The sequence below is a fragment of the Struthio camelus genome, chromosome 22 (assembly GCF_040807025.1).
Source record: "Struthio camelus isolate bStrCam1 chromosome 22, bStrCam1.hap1, whole genome shotgun sequence".
Classification (NCBI taxonomy): Eukaryota; Metazoa; Chordata; class Aves; order Struthioniformes; family Struthionidae; genus Struthio; species Struthio camelus.
In genome coordinates, this window is record NC_090963.1 from 9,576,503 (window position 1) to 9,582,352 (window position 5,850).

The 5,850-nt window shown below is 56.7% G+C and overlaps 1 non-coding gene across 1 annotated transcript; it reads left to right on the forward strand.

Annotated features, from left to right (window-relative positions):
• Positions 1-4,357: 4,357 nt before the first annotated feature.
• Positions 4,358-4,429, forward strand: TRNAA-CGC (transfer RNA alanine (anticodon CGC)). Its single transcript has one exon. It is a non-coding gene; the product is annotated as a tRNA-Ala (tRNA).
• Positions 4,430-5,850: the final 1,421 nt, after the last annotated feature.

Genomic DNA, 5,850 nt, shown 5'->3' on the forward strand with positions numbered 1-5,850 from the left:
CCGTTCCGGGGCTGGCCGACCCGGTGGCTCTACGAGGCCTGGAGGGAGCCCAGCTCCAGCCCTGGGGCTGCTGCACTCAGGCTGGCAACGTGGCAGGCGTACCTGTCACAGGCTGGGGAGCAGCTCAGCAGGCCAGTGACCACTTCACTCGGGTAGCGGCATGCCAGGTGGAGAAGGAAGGGCTTGAGGATGTCCTGGGCTGCGGCCTCACGGATGCACGGCAGGTTCTCATAGATATGCACCACAGCCAGCTGCACCTGCAAGGGACACGGGTTGGCAGCAGCTTGCTGCCACAGGGAAACTGCTGCCAGATTCACGCTCTGCTTGAGAGCCCTGGGTTTGAGGACCATTGCCAGCGGGCTGGAGGCTTACGTGCTCTGGCTTGGCGGCGCAGTATCCCATCATATCCTCGAGCATACGGGTTGCCGCTGCGGTGTCATAGGCACTCGTGCTTTTCATGCCCTCGAGGGCCACGAGGACCGCATCTGTCTGCGAGGCCTCCTGCGAGGCCTCCGTGGAGCAGCTGCGGGGTCCGTCCTCCTTCTTGACCCAGGCCTCCATGGGGCGGCTGGGGGGACGGTCCTCATCCCCAGCCCATACCGCCGTGGGGCAGCGAGGGGTGCATCTCTGCACCATGCTGGGGCCGGGGCCCAGGCGAGACACAAAGACACAGTGGGGAAGGCGAGGTCCTTCACGGGGCCGTGGGGCCACGCCGGGGGGTGGCTGAGGGAGCTCCCTGGGGAGATCCCAGCCGTCTCCTCCCCACGCACTGAGGTGACACCGTGGGGCACCAGGTGACACCGTGGAGACCATGGGGGTCACAATGGGGGGGGTGGCAGGAGTCACAAAGGGCCCCGACATCACCCTTGGCTGGTCTCTGCTGCAGCTCCCGGCAGCAATGTGTCCCCAGGGGCTGGCTGGGGGGTGGGTTGGCGGCGGGGGCGGGCGCTGCTCGTTCGCTAATCACACAAGTGTCCCCTGTGAAGGGCCACCTCTGAGCCGCAGGTTGCCGTGTGGTTCTGAAAAGGGGAGGTTGGTGAGGGGTCCCCAGGTCCCCAGGGGCAGCCAGGGGGCTGGGGCACCTGAGGGCAGCTGGGGCAGGGGCAGCCATGGGGCAAACTGGCGGGGGGAGGAGGCCTAGGTGACCCTGACCCAGGGCAAGCAGGTGCCCCCCGTTGCTGCCCTAAAGCTCCCACTGACACCCCAAATAGCTCCAAACCATTCCCAAACCTTCCTAAAAGCCTCAAATACCCCCAGACTGCTCAAGTGCCCCCCCCCCAAGACCCAGAAAGACACACTGAAACCTGCCACAGAGGCTCCAAAATGCCTTCAGACTTTGCTTCCGAGGGCCAAAATCCGCCCAATAGCCCACACTGCTGCCTAAACACCCCCAAAACTTCCACAGGGCCCCCAGACATGCAAATCCTGCCCCGGGGCTGGTACTGGCAGCAGACAGGAGGGCTCCCCGCCACCTACTTCCCTCCAGGTCTTGCTGCCCTGAGAGGGAGACCACGATTGAGGGTTCCCCCCTTTCCCTAGCACTGGCAATTCCCCTCCATCCCTCCCTCCTCTTTTGCCCTTCTGCCCCTCTGCATGCCCCGTACCTCTCCATGCCTGCCCACCTCTCCGTCTGTCCCTGCCTCCAGCTACCACACTGCTCTTCCCCCATCTGTCTGCCTCTGTCTGCCTCTCCATGCCCCTCTTTCCTCTTTTCTCTCTCTCTGTCCAACTCCCCCCTCCATCTTTTCTCTCTCTCTATTCCTCTGTCCACCTCTACATCCCTCTTCTCTTCTCTTCTGCTCCCCATTCTCTGTGCGGTCCTGCATCCTTCCCTCAGCTCCCCCTCTCCCTCTTTTTCTCTGGGCCTCCATCCTTCTCTTTCTTTCCCCATCCCTCCTCCCAGCTCTCTCTCCCTCTCCCTCTGTCCAGCTCTGGCAGGCCCTGGCACCATGGGGCACACACCCACCTCGGCTGGGATGGAGGAAGAGTCTGGGCAGGGTGAGTGGGGCCTTCAGCACTCACAAGGATATACCCTGTCTCTTCCTTTCTCTTCCTCTTGTAAAGCAGAGGAGCGGAGGTTGAACCTCGAGTATCATTACATGAAGAGCACACAACCAGCCTGCGCCTGTAGCCAAGCAGTACTTGAGATGCCCTACTCCAAGGCACTATTTCCCGTGAGATATTTACCTGGCAATTTAAAACGTTCAGCAGGACTACAAGTACATTTTTGGAAAGAGGGTCTCAAGTGAAAACATTTAAAATAAAGTTTGTTTCTTAGGATAATTCTGAACACAAATGTGAAGAACCACTTATGGTTGGTTTGAATGTTATTGTTTTGATAATAGATTTTCCAGTGTTAATGGTTAGCATTGTTTTGGCGATGGTTGGTGTTTTGATGATGGTAAATTGCATCCGATGGTAGGTATAGTCCGAGCACTGAAGGCTTCTCTCAGTAAGCTCTGCATCTGAAAGACCAAAAGGAAGCAATGTCATTCCCTGTCATGATATGCAGCATAAAACTATCTGGCTGAGGGTTTGATTTCTAAGCAGCAAAGGCTTGAACCTCCAAGCACCTTGATCTGCTCGGTGTCTGCAGGGATGAACTGACTCGAGAGGAAGGCTTCCAAAAGCCTTCCCCTCACTGAAAACTGACTGCATTCCGGTCAGTGCACTGCACTGAGGATTACGGTAAAACTAGCTGCTTTGATAGCAGCACATGGTAGACCTTAGCTAAGTGAAATTTGGTGGAAGTTTTGCCTAGAGGCTAAACGTGATGGCACCCTTGTTTTACCAGTGATTTTGCAGTCCAGCTGAAAAGAGGGGGAGACATGAGAAACACCTAGTTAAGAATCATGGGGAAATGGTTGATTATGCTGTAATCCTTGCTAATTTGTAACCCTTCTCTTGATATTTATCTTTGGCCTTCTTCTCCTTCTTGACTTTCTTGTCTTTTTTTCATTTCTGATGACCTGAAAGCTCTTTGTCCCTCTTTCTGTGAGTTTTTCCCCTATTTGGCCAGATTTGTTTTCTTTTGCTGGGAGAGGACGGAGCTGTCCATCCAAGCAAAGTGTTTGTCTTACCGGCTTTGAGCATGAGCTTGAAAACACTTGTCTGTAGGGACGCTGACTGCAGGACAGTCACTGCTCCAGAAGACTCCTTCCAGCCTGGTTTTGATCCAGGAGCAGGGAGAGTCTTGGACGAGGATGGGATTTGAGCCCATGTGCACAGCGTAGAATAGATTAGCAGTGCATCACGGTAACGTCTTGGCCACCTCTTTGCCAACAACTTTGTTGTTGTCAGTTTGTGCCTTTCAGCTTTGGATAAAACAAATCCAGCTAGGCTGTGTTCTTTGGGACTTGTGGTTTTGTTTTGGAGCATCAGGGCCGACCCTGCAGGGGTGGCTTCTCGACCGCAGGGAGAAGTCTGAACGACGTGTCCTGTGTTCTTGTAGGCAAGCACTGCATCACACAGACCCCACGCGCTCTCGTCTGGTGTGGGGATGGGAATTTCCCCTTTTCCTCCTGGGTTTCCCAGATCAGTTTGTGCGAGTGGAAAAGAGCATTCCCTGGTGAGCAGGGCAGGCGCGGGAAGGCTCCCAGCACATCAAGGGGCTGGTGAAGACACGGCCACGAGATGCTTTTGGGAAAGCATTTGGGATTCATTTGTGACTGCTCATGCTTCCCTTCCTTCTCCTCTTTGGAGGATGACACAGGGCAGAATGGCATGCCTTCACTAAAGCCTGATTTGTTATGCTTTGGCTGTAATAAAGCGTGTGCCTTGTGCTTGGTGCTGATCCCTGTCCTGTTGATCCTCCTCCCCGTTCCCTCCCAGTGTAACACCCCTGAGCATGACCCATCTCTGCACACCCAGAGGTGTGAGCAGGAAGGGCAGTGGCAGCAGCCCCACGAGCGATGACCCCTCTTTTGTCACAGCCTCCCCAGTTGAGGAGACAGGTCCTTCCTTGTGTAATTGCCCAGCTGGAGTCACCCTGACGCTGTCTCCTGGGTGTCACCCTGGAAGGACAGGCACAGTGAGAGAAGCACAGGGTTTCCGCCGCTTTGTCCGTCATAGCTCATGGTGATTGTGAGCAAAGCCCAGGGTGCTGGGCAGCATAGTCCCCCTGGCCCGCTGCCAAGAGGACTCTGTTCCTGGGTGCACTGGAACCACCAACCTTACAGTTAACAGCCGAACACACTCCCTGCAATCCCAGCTTCCCCCAACCCAGCCTGCGGGCCAGCAGGAGGGTGTGAATGCTGCTTTCTGCTGAGGCTCCCAGGGCACCGGGGGACAACAGGGCTGTGCTTGGCAAGGACATGTCATGGGACGAGAGTCTGTCCCAGCCCTTGGCAGGCTCCGAGGGGATGTAGCTCAGTGGAAGAGCGCCTGCTCCGCATGCAGGAGGTCCTGGGCTCAATCCCCAGCATCTCCAGGGGTGCTTTTGTCCTAAATCTCCATCCCCCCGCAGGGGTGAGGGATGGGGAATGGAGGCATCGCCCCTCTCCACAAATGGTGGGCTCACCCTCTCATGGGATGTCCTACGGCATGTGCAGCTCCCCAGGTAGGAAGTGACCAACCGGCTCACTATCTGAAATGACATCCCTGGGCAAGGGAAGAGGGAGTTAACACTGACACTGCTGGGATATGGTTTTATATGTTGCTACTTTTGCAACAACTTGCTTAGCCAGCAACAGGGAAACAGGCAGGAGCTGCTAGGTCACTGAGTGCATCAAAAAGCCCTCTCAGGAGAGATCACAGCCCTGCGGGACAGGAGGGGCGGCATGTATGAAGGCAACAGGACTGGATGCTGGCTGAGAGGTGTTTTTTAGCTGCAGCAGCAGGATAGGCCTGGACAGGCAGGCAGGCAGGTAGGTGCTGTGAAGGCATCAGGTGCACCTGACCACAGGAGGTGGGAGCTCAGCAGGAGGGAGAGGGGAGGCAGGTGGAGGTGGCCCCTGGGACATTGCTGATGAATCACTTGTGTCCCAGCAGCACCTGGCCAGCAGCAGGTGAGCAGGCACTGGGGTCACCACAGGCAGTGGGAGCTGATTCAGCAGCTGGGGAGGTGGGAGCTGGAGCAGGAGAGGGAGAGGCAGGCAAAAGCACAATGGTGGTGTGTTGCTTGTGAGGACGCGTCCATTACGCTCACCCAAGTGGCCAGCAGTGGGCAGGCAGGCATTGTGAGGTCATCGATGGCATCACAGAGGCTGCCCGCCTCTTGGGAGGAGGCGAGAGGGAGGGACAGGTGAAGGTGACAGGTGACATTGGTGGGTTTGATTGTGAGGTTTCCCCTTTCGCAGCAGCTGATTGGTCAGCAGCAGGTGGGCAGGTATGTGAGTGCCTCAGAGACTTCATGAGGTGGACACGAGAGCCTAGAGGGAGGAATGAGGGAGAGGCAGGTAGCCATGACACTGCTGGCATAGTGACTGTGAAATCACCTCTAGGATGGCAACCTGATTGGCCAGCAGCAGGCAGGCAGGCAGGCACTGTGAGGTCATCAAGGGGAGGAGAAAGCCCTCAGGAGAGAGGAGAGCTCCTGAAGAGGGCAGAGGCAGGTGAAAGTGGCATGGGTGGGAGCTTGTTTGTGAGGTCACTTCTGTTGCAGCACTCTGACTGGGCAGCAGGCAGGCTGGTGCTGTGAGGTCCTGAGGCAGATCCGAAAACCTTCCCCATGGAGATGAGAGCTCAGGGGGAGGGGAAAGGGAGAGGCAGGTTAGAGGGACCTGTCTGGGATGTTGATTGTGAGGTCAATTCCTTACATCAGCTGCAGTGGCCGTTAGCATGTGGGGCAGCAGGGAGGTGTTGTGAGGTCATCAAGAGTGTTGGAAAACTCCCAGCAGCAGAGAGGAGAGC